Source organism: Balaenoptera ricei, chromosome 10 (genome assembly GCF_028023285.1).
Source record: "Balaenoptera ricei isolate mBalRic1 chromosome 10, mBalRic1.hap2, whole genome shotgun sequence".
NCBI lineage: Eukaryota > Metazoa > Chordata > Mammalia > Artiodactyla > Balaenopteridae > Balaenoptera > Balaenoptera ricei.
The window spans coordinates 20,512,908-20,526,488 of record NC_082648.1 but is presented as its reverse complement, the minus strand read 5'-3'; the positions used below and the strand labels follow the sequence as shown (position 1 = coordinate 20,526,488).

At 43.4% G+C, this 13,581-nt stretch overlaps 1 protein-coding gene across 4 annotated transcripts in view; it reads left to right on the top strand.

Moving 5' to 3' along the window:
* Positions 1 to 11,823: 11,823 nt before the first annotated feature.
* SOX5 (SRY-box transcription factor 5) overlaps positions 11,824 to 13,581 on the top strand; it is a 995,182-nt gene continuing 993,424 nt past the window's right edge. For 3 of the 4 annotated variants that reach the window (XM_059935452.1, XM_059935454.1, XM_059935450.1), the window contains exon 1: positions 11,824 to 12,201. The gene's annotated coding sequence lies outside the window, so the exon portion shown is untranslated. Of the gene's footprint in view, positions 12,202 to 12,300; positions 12,378 to 13,581 lie in introns of those variants that run through there. The other variant, XM_059935455.1, reaches the window with a different exon arrangement.

The following is a 13,581-nucleotide window of genomic DNA, read 5'->3' as shown; positions in this document are numbered from 1 at the left end:
GGGAGGGGGAAACATTCTATAACCTGAATTAAATCTCAGTTTTTCAGTGGGGCTGTGTCTTGGGCTCGACTATGACCTTCACAAGTGTTTCTCCTGTGGTATATATAGCCTTTCCTCCCAGCTCCCTTCCCTGGCTGCAGGGCTCCCCCCGTCTGTTTCCTTGATGTCCTGTTGACTATGTTTTCTCCCTCTGAGGTGAGATAGGTGAGACAAGAAGGCTAGAGGGGCTGAATGGGTGGAATGTCTTTCCTTCAGCTGAAATAAAACTCTGGTAGTCTTTTCCCCTGGAGAATAGACCTTTGTTATGGAGAAGGCCCCAAGGATATTATTTCACAATGATTACTTATTTCCTTCCCCTGCCAGAGCCATGAGGCAATGAATCTACATCATGAGAACTCTACCTGGAGTTAAAGCCCACCCAAGTGGGGTGGGTGCTATTTAAGATAGGAGTTTCTCACTGTCACGCTAGTTCACATACAGCCTCCAGCAATTCATCATAATTACCATTGAAGTGTTCCTGCAAGTTTATGGCTTCAGCATCTTCTGATGCAGGTAAGCAGAACTTGACTGTGATGCTTGGAATGTGCCCATCTCCCCAGGTTTTGGAGTGACTGTTTACCTTATGACCTTAGTTCTCTGATGGGTCCAAGAAAAGTCATTACATTTCAGTTTGCTCAGCGCTTTCTTGTCTTAAGAATATTTCGAGTGATCACTTCCAAGATCTTTACATGTCAGAGCTAAAACCAGAAATCCATTTGAAATATATTTAATATTTTATTTGTAGTCTAAATTTCTTTTTGCTTTTTCATAATAGCAAATTCTAAAGTCTTTAAAAATGTAAAATAAAAATTTAACATTTTCTTCACGTATTTGGCTCCTTTTGGGGTGATATCCATGCACACCACTGGGGTTTGTTGTTGTTTGTTGATGCATTTCTAGGAGGCAAATATTAGCTGGGTGACCTTGGAAGAGTTACGAATTCTTTTTGTGCCCCAGTTTTCTCACTGGTAAGATAGAGTATGAATGGTATTTGTCTTTTAGGATTATTATGGAAATTAAATGAGATAACATATATATAATGGCTTGTTGCAGTAAATACCTGGCACAAAAATATTCTCAGTAAACATTAACCTCACACTTTCATTGTTGATCTCATTCTCCAGATAGGGAAAATAAAGTAAAAAAAAAATTTAATGCAGTTCTCACTTCTGGATTCCTTGTTTTAGAATGTTCTGCACTTTGACCTGAAGCTGGTGGTAGAGCTGTGGTAGCTGCAGACTTGACCACACTGGTACTTGGTCAGATGAAGTGCCATCATCCTGATTGTGTACTAGGGCCACAGTTCACTGAATTAGTTCCTCTGAACTCTCCTGTCCCTCCCACATACTGGCAGCATAATACAGCATAGACAATAGCCTCAGATCAACCCAACAGGAAAGTGGTCCCTGGAGAAAGGCAGTAAGTATTCTTCTTTGCTGGTCTCTTGCAAAATTTTGAAATTAAAAAAAAAGAAGAAACTTTTTAGACTTCAGTTATGATATAAATGTTATGTTTCATAAGATTTCAACTGGTTTACCTTAATTCTATTTTCCTAGGAAGTCATCTGTTCTTTCTCGATTTTGCTAGTATTGTATTGTACTGAGGTGGTGGTGGTGGAAGGAAGATGGGGTGAGCAATTTCAAAAAAGGTCTTGCATGATTCAGAGCTGCATAACTGTAAGCTCATTTCTAAAACTCCATTTACAGCAGGGGCCAAGGCTGGAAGTTCTGACAATGCCTTAGGGGAGCATTCTCCCTGGAAAACTGTGGCATTGAATAATGATGAGCAACAGTACAAACCAGGGCACTTGTAAAGAAAGTCAACTTTAAAGGATGCCTGAATCTTAAAAAGTCTTTAGATGAACTTTCAATTGACAGGTTTTCTGCGTTTACATGTAGAAGAGAGGAGAAATCTAGCCTTAATGTCATAATTTCTTACTTATTTTGGTACATTCAATTACTTGAGTCTATCCCACTTTTTTCATAATACTATCATTTCCTTTATGAAAATGATGGTAAATTTTTATACACATATAAATGTTTTAGTGTTTAATGATTTTATACTATCAGTGGGACACTTGAAGGGACAGCAAAGGTTTGTCTAGCCCAGCTCCTAGTATGCTACAATCTAATAGTTTATCAAAGACTGATTGATTTATAGGCTTTCATTTAAAACAAACAAGAACGGAATTCTGTAACCTCTTTATTATTTTGATAAGTGTACAGATATTTAATTTTATCAGATTTCTTTTATAATCCAGTAATACTTGATGTAATCATATTTGAAGGTTACAAAATACATTTGTAACCATCATCTCTTTTGATCTTTATAACAACAAGTGAAAGAGGGAGGGCAAGCAGCTGTCGCTAGAATTCTGATGTAAACAAGTCTGCGTGCTCATCTAGAACTGCTGGGGTACTTAGGCAGTCTTCTAGGAATAGTTTTTACATAAGGGTCTGATGTTTCCTGGTGAGATGCACAGAGGATTTGCATTCTATGTCTCTAGGATTCTCATTCCCAAAGAGGAAAAGACAATTTCCTGTATGGGACATGCGTGAAGATGTCTGGATGTGGGGTACTCCAGAAAGCAGGGAACTCTCTGGGGTCTCTTTCATAAGGGCACTAAATTTCATTCATAAAGGCTCCATCCTCATGACCTAATAACCTCCCAAAGCCCCACCTCCTAATATCATCACATTGGAGGTTAGGATTTCAACATAAGAATTTTGAAGGGACGTAAGAATTTTGAAGGGACATAAGCATTCAGTCTATTACAGGGAGATTCCTCTAATACCTATATTAGTTACTATACTTTTGCATATGACAGACATTGAACTTAAACCAACTGAAGTAAAATAAAATTCACGAAATCCATTGGAAAGACACCAGAGTGGATAAAAATTAGAAGAATGAAAAAAGTGAACAGTAGAAACTAGGTTGACCTCAGACAACCTTTCAGGTTGGAATAATGGCCTCAAGTGTGTGAAGAACATTTCTCAGTCTCTTTTTGTGTTGCTAGTTTATTCTTTCAAGTTACTTGCCATCATAAACTTGGATTCATGGCTGAAAGCAGTTCCTGGGCTTAAATTCTCACAAATGAGTCCTGAGGATAAAAGAGGGCTATTTCGCCTAGTTACACCTGTCTCCTAGGAGGTGGAGCATGAAAGAAAAGAACCATGTAACTAATGTAGTGGGAAGACCTGCTCACATAGAGAATAGAGAGCAATTTCTGGAGGATGAGAAAGGATGCTGAACCCAAAGAAAAATGTTTACTTAGTAACTGTACTCAATTCCAAGTAACAGAAGACAGCAAAATTGTGGCATAAAAATAAAGGTCTTACTTGTCTCACATAATGAGAAACCCAGAGGCAGGCAGTCATTCAGTCTTGGAAAACTTCCTAATCACTTCTAGAACCCAATCACTTCCTTATTTCTTCTGAGCCAACCTTCTTATGTACTTGTCACTCTGGGTCACTCAATGGCTGCTCTAACCTCTGACATCATGCCCATGTTTCAGGTCACTCCAGGCAGGGATGTGCTGTGGAGCTTAGTTTGGATCACCGTTACACTGTTTTTTTGTTTTTTTTAATTAATTAACTTATTTATTTATTTTTGGCTGTGTTGGGTCTTCATTTCTGTGCGAGGGCTTTCTCTAGTTGTGGCGAGCGGGGGCCACTCTTCATCGCGGTGCGCGGGCCTCTCACTATCGCGGCCTCTCTTGTTGCGGAGCACAGGCTCCAGACGCGCAGGCTCAGTAATTGTGGCTCACGGGCTTAGTTGCTCCGTGGCATGTGGGATCTTCCCAGACCAGGGCTCGAACCCGTGTCCCCTGCATTGGCAGGCAGATTCTCAATCACTGTGCCACCAGGGAAGCCCCGTTACACTGTTTTGTTTAAGCCACATGAGCAGTGTCACCAAGTAGTTACAGCCATGATGTTGTACACGACATAACCTAAGGAAGCTAGGGCATCAGGGGAAGCATTTGAATTTGTATCAGCCAGAATGAAACAAGAGTGTGACAATGTGTGTGTTTGTACTTATTTGAGAGGAGCCGCATTTGAAGCTGCTCTTGATGGCATCAGGTACAGCAGAAGAGTTTGGGGCCAGCCAGGTCCACTTGAGTTTTTCTGCGTTTATAACATGTAGATGGAACTGATGAGCCAGCAGGTAGTCAGATTGCCAGCTGCAGTGGCTTCTTGCCAGACTGTGGTGCTGGATCTAGGACACAAGGAGATCCTTAATTGTTTCCCACCCCTCTCTTACCACCACCCCAGGTCTGGGGTGTTCCCTCTCCAAGGGCCGGGGTTATTGTTCTCCTTCCACAGCCATAAAATTGGTGTGTTCATCCCAATAACTATAACTTCACCTTTTTCTAATCACCTCTGACTCAGACCTAGCCCTTTTGTCTAGAAAGATACGGTGCACATGAAACAAGGCATTTTTACAAAAGTTACAGAGACCCATTATGTCCCCCACTTTGACCGACGAGGGCCATGTAGAGGAGCTCAATGAACAATGCACCAAAACAAGTGGTCATCATCTCAGGATCTAAGACCCCATTGAATATCTCTTGGGAGAGATATTCTGGATGGTTGAACCAGAGGTAGGTTTGAATTCCCTATATCCACTTTTGTCTGGGCTACCATCCAAAGAGGGTAGCCAACCAGAATAGGCCAGGATTGCTGTCAGGGGAAGAAAGATGTCACACGTCTAGGAAAGGGTCAGGGTTAGATGCTATGCATGCAGTGGGTTTGCATGGAGGATGAGGAACGCTGAGCTCAGAGGATTCACTGCTTTTATAAAAACCAGTAAGTAAACTTACTCTTCGTTTTGGAAGGAGATGTTATCTCACCCTTCAAAGTTTGCTTGTTGTAAACATAACCCTGAGAAATGGCCTGGGTAAAGAGTGGTAAAGACCCTTAGAGGGTCTCTTGTAGGAGTACAGGAGACCCATGGAGAAGTGTCTTCTCCCAACAGAACTATAAGAAACAATCTTCTGAAACTCATTACTGTCTTGACCCCTAGGAAGTACTTCTTAATGTTACTCAGTGTCATTGAGATGAAAACTCCCCAAGAAAATTTTCTATTTAGTCTTGAGGTCAGGAATAATTGGTCTTCTCCCGAACAATTGTAAATATGGAAATGGACCCTTTTTCTTCCTTCTTGGCTGCTGGAGCGGTTGAAGTGTAGCTTCAATATGTGGCTCAATTCTAACACTGTCTCTGGCACAAGGAGGTCTTCAATAAGCAAAGTTAATGAAGGATACAGAAGTGTCAGGTGAGATGTGCACTTTGTGGTGAACTCACTCCTGGTTCCATTTTATTCCTCTGCTCTTTTATCCCTTTATCTCATTTTTCTTACTTTAATTTAAAATTGTAACAAAGATCAACACATTTTATTTTTAATAAACTGGATTTCAAATCCAGGTCTTCTAATCTTGGTGCTCTATCTTGTGTCTAATTCTATTCTCTTTGAGTTGAAAAACAGCTGGTCAATATTTTTATCTTAAAATATGCTTGAAGAAAGTTATGCAATCACCCATCCTGTGTCCCCTCCTCTGTCACTACCCTATTGGCTCTGTTTCCAATGGTTCAGTCAGTTTTGTCATTTTCCTCTGTAGTCCAGATTCTCTCGTTTTGTACATGTAGACCCGGACCCTCTGATGTTAATTTGAAGATTTCTTCTCGTTTTTTCCCAAGCCCATTCAACATTCTCAGACATTTTAGTTACATATATTACTGAATAACCATCTTAAAGCTATTTCTTTTTCCTACAAACAATACCATACTCATTTATGTCCATTGCCCTTCATCCTGTTTTGGACAAATCATCTCACTATTTCTTTATTTTTGGGCTGAAAGATTTATGAGGCTTTATATATTGTAATTTCCTGCTATAGGAAGGCAGAAAAGAACATTGTGGGCCCTAGCTGTGTCCAGATAAACACTCAGAATTCAGAAACGGCCTACTGAAATAAAATATTTTTTATTGTATAAATGCTTGATCATTTACTTATGTAACAGAATTAAAAATAGCTGAAAAATTAACAGATATATTGCACAAAGAGGTGACCGAAGTAACTAGAAGTGGTGCATGACAAAATCTGACCTCTGGAGTAGTGGTCAACTGATTACTCTGTCACCTGGAAAGCAGGAATTTTGAGCATGCAACACAGTTTAGTTTAGAGTGCAGTAACTTACCATATCCTTTAAAAAAAATCAACCTATGAATTAAATTCTAAATTTGTTTAAGTGCGTAAGCATTAATGAGAAAATAGCGGGTAGAAGTCCCAGATACCTCGAGATTGAAATTTTATTTACTGTCTTCAAATAATATACTGAAATTCAAATACAAAGGACATTTTTTAGTGATGTTTTTTAACCACCCTCCTTGTTTTATGTGCTTTTGTTGACTTTTCATTTTGTTCGTTCTTTCATTTGCCCACCATATTTCACATACTATACGATGCATTTGGTAATACAGTACCAAAAATCTGAGAGAAGTGACAGAAACGGGAGTAATCATGAGTTCCTACACCCAAATACCTAAAACTTACTGGAACTCCAGCTTAAAATATTATTGTCTCATTTGATAATTCGTTCTGTTACCAATTCTAAATCAGCAAAATATATCAGTCATTACCCTTATCCTTATAAATCAAATCAATGTGTCTCATTGCATGTAAACCTTCATTACACTTTTGTTACAAAATTTGTAGCAATAGAGAACACAGACTACATTGTGAAAGCTACACCTGAAAGAAATCCACATATTAAAAAAATCGATTTTTACATGTTTAAATCCTCCCTCGCTGTATACTCATTATTTAAAATTAAAGGACAGAAGTCAAATTGAAAAACAGTAAAATTAAGAGACAAGATGTGGGAACTACAAGTTGTTTCACTTGAATAGAACCAATCTTGTTCTCTCTGGTTTTTCTCCCAGGAAAGGAAAACGTAACAATCAGAATAATAAACACACTTCACTAATAAAAGCAATGCAATTGTGGTTTTGGTTGTGTAAAGTATTTGGGTTTTATACATTATTTCCTCTTTTCAAAACTGTGACTGAAATAAAAAAAAAAAAGTTCATTCTGAATACTTACCATTAAAATGAGAAAGTTTAAAAAATGAGAATTCACTTTTAAATGTATATGGTGCGTCACATTTCAGTCTACTTCGGTAACAAAACCAGTGTTGGCAGTTTTACCAACTGTCTTTAACCAGTTAGGTCTGGCTTCCGGTTAATATAGCACTACTGATTCTTAATTCATAGAACCACAGGGGAATGTTTAAATAAAAGAACACTCGATTTCATAGTAGTTTTTAAATGAAAACATATGTATCTGTAATAGGGATTTAAAAGTTTTTTTCAGTAAGAACTTAATGTGTGGCATCTGTTAGGTATAGGGTGTCTTTTTTAGTTTTTCTGAAGAGGCACATTAGGCCCAGTAAAGTTAATAGTTTAGATGTCAGTATCTCAGGAGTTATCAACATTAAAAGCATCCAAGGAAGGAAGATTGTTGTCAGTTATTTTTCCTTCCTTATTGTATTGAGGGAGAGAAGGAGAGAAAGAGAAGATCTCACAATATTTTCTCAAAGCTGTTTGATTTGGAGAAGCTCACTTTTAAAATTTGACACGCATACTGTGTTTGGTGAGACAGGTAAAAATAGACATGGCATAAACCACTCATATACCTGGGATTCTTATCAAATATTTTAAGGTTCCTTTGAAGGATGTCAGTGTTTGAGTCCATAATTGTTAAACATAAATCACCATTTTATAATATACTCTTGTTAATGGAGTGAGGGTTGACAAACTACCCTAAGTTAAAAAAATAATAAAAATGGATAATTCATAACCCTTAAGATGACATGACATATTTGGTTTCCTGCATTCTCTAAATTTCCCTCTACCTCTCAGGTCACAGATTTTCGTATTTATTAGCATCATTCACGATCTTCTTTAGGATTGCTGAGCGCCCTGTCTCTGCTCTTTTTAACATATACGACCAAAAACATCCAAAATGAACTTTGTACAAGCCAACTGGGGTCAAATATTGTCCACTCCTAATACGTATTTACTAGCACTCCCCCAATGCCTCCAAATATGTTGGGGGGCTTGAGATTGCATCAAAAATTTTTAGAGAATCTTTGATACCTTGGACAAATGTAAATACCTCTCACATCAATAATATTTCTAGTGCCTCAGGAGGCAATTTGGATATGGGGATGCAACAAATCTCAGTTGATATGCCTTTATCTTTTCCCCAAATTTTGAGAGTCATATCTACATAGTTGTCCCTTGGTATCCATGGGGGATTGGTTCCAGGATCTGTCTGGATACTAAAATCCCTGGATTCTCAAGTCCCATAGTCCGCCCTCTACATCTGGGGATCCACCAACTGGAGATGGAGTAGTACTGTGGTATTTACTGAAAAAAAAATCTGCGTATACATGGACCTGCGCAGTTCAAACCTGTGTTAATCAAGGAACAACTGTAGTATATATTTCTATGAGTACATGTATGTACACTGCATATACATCTGAGTATATATATTGAAAGGTAGCATAACAAAGTGGATAAGGTCTTAAAGCTAGAGTACTTTGGCTTGAGTCCAGGCTCCATCACCTACCAATTGTGTAATCTTGGCCAAATTATAAAACCTCTCTGTGCTTCAGTTTCCTTACCTATAAAATGATATAATAAAATTATGTACCTCATGGAGCCGGGCACGTGGTAAATGCTTGATAAATGGAAACATTGATCTTTCTTGTGTCAGTCCCGCTTCAAATATGGGTATTTTTTAAAATTTTAACACAAACAAACATTCCACTGGAGGTTTTTGATCAGCTACGCTGTTGCTATATAACCATCATGGGTTAGTCTTAAGGCCATGTGGTTTCAATAACCGTAAATGGTTGGAAGTTCTGCTGCCTGTAGGAGCAAAAAAAAAAAAGGAGAGGTTGGTGTAATTCAAGTTTCACCAATATCTCACCAGGCAGCTTGCGACTGTGCCCCTCCTTCCCTGTGCCCAGCCTCTCCTCTCCTGCAAGTAGGAAGCCTGCTGGTCCCCGAAGCTGTTACGCTGAAGAAGAAGAAGCTGAAACCCTGAGAAGGCAGCACTGCTCTGCTTGGTGAGGTTAGGCCAACCAGGCATGTTTGTCACCCATTGGCTAGAGAGGTAGGGGAAAAGGACTCACTCTGTCCCTTTATTTTCACTGAGTATGGGCTGAGAGGAAGTAGAAGTTCACTGTAAACAACAACCCCCTGTCAAATGTTACTTATTTTCATATAATTGGTAGTGAGCGGCCCTTTTTTTTTTGCAGTTGGCCTGATTTGCTTCTTGCACATTATATAAGGACCTGGGTAGTAATAGCTAACTGTGAAAAGCAGCTACATATGTATTATGAGAATAAATCATTTAATGTACGCCAAGAACTCTTTAGAATAAAAATTACACTTAAATTCCAGGTACAATACAATTATTGATGCATTCTTATGAATTCTTATTACACAAGTGGCTCAGACTTGAAGCTTGCATGATATAGTCAAGGTGAGGAAAAGTAACATACAGGCAAGATGTTTCATGCACACATGCACAGAATTTTTTCACACAGTTGGTGAGGCCACATTGATCCAGCAATTTGAATATTATTATTATCCTTGGTCTCTCTCATTAAATACTTAAGAAAACATAGTAAAATTGTTTAAGGATACACATTTAGAATGCTATATCTAGAGCTATATCCAAGTTGGCAAATGATTACACTGCTTATAAATTCCAGGCAGATGATAATTTAGAGTCCCCATGAAAGCCTGGAGTTTATTTGATTGTTCTCTTAATTACTGGGCTCTATGCTATCAAATATTTGTGGAAGAGGAAGCTTTTCTTTGTGGGAGTGAATAATAACTGTGCTTACACTTTGAAATTTTTGCCTTGAGTTACTAAGATTTGCATTTCTCACTTTTGTTCTAAGGAAAGGTGTTTAGCCATTTTTAGAAAGCAGGTACCAAATAATCAATCGTCAAACACCCCAGAAAGTTTCTGCCCTAGACAAGTGCAAAAATCTCAGGTATTAGCAATCCACCTCCAGAGACAAATCTACAAAGGGTGGAAAGGGGGAGAAAGGATGTATCACTTTTCTAGATGAATATATTGTGAGGGGTATGTGTTGCGCGCTTTAAGGAACTCTATTTGCTTGCTAGCTGCCGTTTAGAAATCAGCTAGAAAAAGTCTGCGAGAGATCGCAGACAGGCAAGCCCTAAGCCTCCCTCCCATGCTCCTCCAGTGCCCTGCTCTTGCAGGAGCGTGAAGAATAAACAGACTGGCCATTGATCTCCGGGTGGTGTTGTTGCACTCTGGGAAATGCTGGGGGTGCCGAGGGACGTGGCTCAGTCAATGGATGCGCGCCTGAAAAAAATCGCCCGAAGAGGAGAGAGAACATGCAAATCAGCCTCAAGCTAGAGAAGAGGAAGGGAACAGCGAGAAAAAGAAACGTGTTGCTCGTATTGTGTCTTAGTCCTCTTCTCCGCCACCCTCCTCCAGACCCGTTGCCTCCCTCGAGACGCCTCCCTCCCTGTCCCTTTCTGGACACCAGCTCTGGGAAGATCGGTCAGGATTCCCCCGCTCCACCCTAGTTTTGAGATTTAATACGATTCCCCTCCCCCTCCCCCCTCCCCCCCCCCGCCCCGGGGCAAACCGGCAGCTGTTTTAAGTCAATGAAAGTAAGATTGGTAGAGAGAAGCGCTGGAGCAGCCCGGGAGCTGTCAGTGCACACACAAATCAGCCCCACAGCTTCTGCTCGGGGTATCACCTACGGAGTTTCCTCCGATGGTGATGCAACTCCGAGGGGCTCGCTTTCGCCTTCCTGCGCCGACTCCACTGTCGCAGACGAAGGAGTCGAAGCCCAGCGCCGAGCCTTTTTAGACCCCTAAACATCATTCCCCGGTTCTTGGGCATTGGGATTTCGGGCTTCACACACACACAAAACAAAACCAGTTCAACCGCCCCGGAGGCAGAGATGAGAGCGTCTCAAAACTTTTCTCCCCCCCTCCCCCATCCGCCAAGGAGTAGGAGGGTGCAAAGTGCCGGTGGCGGGGACCCGCGGGCGCAGAGCCGCTCTCGGGGAGGCACTGGTCGCTTTAAAAACCCACCCTCTCGCCGCTCCAGCCTTGGCGCTGGGCGGACGGCGGCTCGCCTCTCCCGGAAGGTTCCGCTCACACCCGCAGACCTCCACGCGCGCCCTCCGTGCCGGCTTTACCGCGTGCAAACGGGGGTGGGGGGCGCGAAGGGGCCCAGGTAATGGTTACAGGACAGCGGGTGAGGTTCCAGCGCAGGGAAGAAGTTGACAAAGGGGACTTGACCAAACATGAAGGCGTATTTACAAACGCGAGCTCCACCGAGATCTGGAGAGATTCCCCTTCTCCCTGCCTCCTTCCCCTTCTGCCATTTCATTTTATCGCTCTTTTAAGTGGAGGGCAGATTGTTTTGTTGTGTTTTGTTTTGAAACATTCCTGCACGGTGTGGGTCATCGCCGCGTTATTTACCATCTAGTTTACCCTGCAGCAGCCGGGCGAGCAAACTCTGGGGCTCCTTCCCTTCGGATGGACAGAGAGGGCGGCCGGGCGGCGAGCGGCAGGAAGGAGGTCAGGGTGGGTTTGCGGGAGCCCGGGGGCGACCTGGAGGGAGCGCGAGCCCCCGGCACCGCCCCCCGGCGCCCGCCCCCGCCCCCGCCGCACCCCCCGGGGCGGGCGCCGGGCCGCGCTGACCCGCTGCGGGTGCGCTGCCCTCGCCTCCCCCATTGTTCCGACTGTCTTTTTGCCTTTTGTTATTTGCACTCGCATTGTGTTGTTTGTCTCTGAAGCCGCCTCATGACCAGCAAAGGGATTTCACCTCGTCCTTGAGAGCTACACGGGGAGCGCGAGCGAGCGAGCGAGAGAGCGAGCGAGAGGCTGGGGGAGAGGGACGCGCGCGCGCGCACACACACACACAGACACACACACACAGACACACAGACACACACACACACACACACACACACACAGAGTGAAAAAGGCGAGCCACCAAACCCATCTCCAGTCTCCTCCCGGGGGCCCCCAGCCCGCCACTGTGCCACTTTGCATCCCGCGCCTGAGGAGACGTTGAGGAGAGCCGGTAAGGTGCGTGAATCGCAGCGTTTTAACTTTGTTGTCGGTCCCGACGTGGTGGTGGGCAGCCCTCCAAGGCGCCGAGCTCCCCTCTGCCGCTCGCCGTGCCCGCCGCTCCGCACTCGTTCGCGGCTCCAGCTGGAGAGCCGGCGGAGGAGGGCGGGGGCCGCCGCCGGAGTTTTCCTCAAGTACAGAGGGAGGGGGACGGGGTGGGGGCGAGGGGAGGCGGGAGGCGGCTCGAGGCTGGCAGCCGCTCGGTCCCCCTCGCGGGGCGGCCGTCCGCGGGGACCCCGGCGTGCGGGCTTGGACCCAGTTCAGGAAAGGCGATAACTTTGTATTTTGCTTGGGGAGCCTGCGTGCTGTTGCCGGTATTGTTTTGCAAGTGGTGGCGGTGGAGGTGGTGATGAGCCAGGAGGGCAGGAGCGCAGGGAAAATCCTAGGCTCGCCCGTGCATCTCGGCCGGCGCCAAACGGCAGCCCCTCAAAGTTGGCCGGAGGGCCTGACCCTTCCCAGGACAGAAGAGCGACCCCCGGCCCACCCCACAACCTGAGCGCTCCCCCTGTTCGTCTTTTTGTTTCGCTTTCTGCCATCCCTGTCCCCAAAAGTCCTCCCCTCCCCCCCTTCCCCCCCCGGCGCGGAATTTCGGAAACGAGTCTCATCCTTCAGGATTCTAGGGATTTCAGACACCGGAAGCTTTAATTTTTAATTGCAACTACTTTTTCCCCCCACCCCACTCCGTGTACCAAGTGGAGACCGCTCACGTGTTGTGTCACTTTAAGCGCGGGTTTGGGAAATCTCGCTTTGCACTTTTGGGCTACAGTAATAAGCCAGGAAAAGAGGTTATGCGAGTTGAAATCAAATTGGATTTGGAAATGTTTGCGTTTGATAGCAGCAGTTTGTTGAGTATTGATCTGCTGGCATCGGATGCACACGAAGCACTGTTTACATATTTTGAGTCATTTTCCTTAAACGTTACAAAGCAAATCTATTAATAAATAGATTGACCCTGGTGAATATCTAAAGACGTTGGCCTCTGTGACCAAATGCAGAGTGTGGTGAATGTGAATCCATTTTGATGTCTTCCTTTCTCAATTAAAGCGGGTCAAAAGGAGGAATTCTTTGAATATGCAGAAGGATATTCTCAGTGTCAACCAATCCAGGCACTCTGGGTGGCAGTCAACAGTACTTCTGGAGAAAAGTTGAGGGATTTGTTCTCGCCCCGTTGGGAGTCCTCACAATATCCAGATATCCAAAGTAGTCTGTCAAGAAAGGCATGAGCCGATTTCCCCAGAGACTGCCTTTAGGCCCAGCACAGTTCTTTAGTCAAGGGCAAGACCAAGGGAGATCTGTGGGATTTTGGGTAATAAGTGTGGGAATCTGCAAAGGGACTAG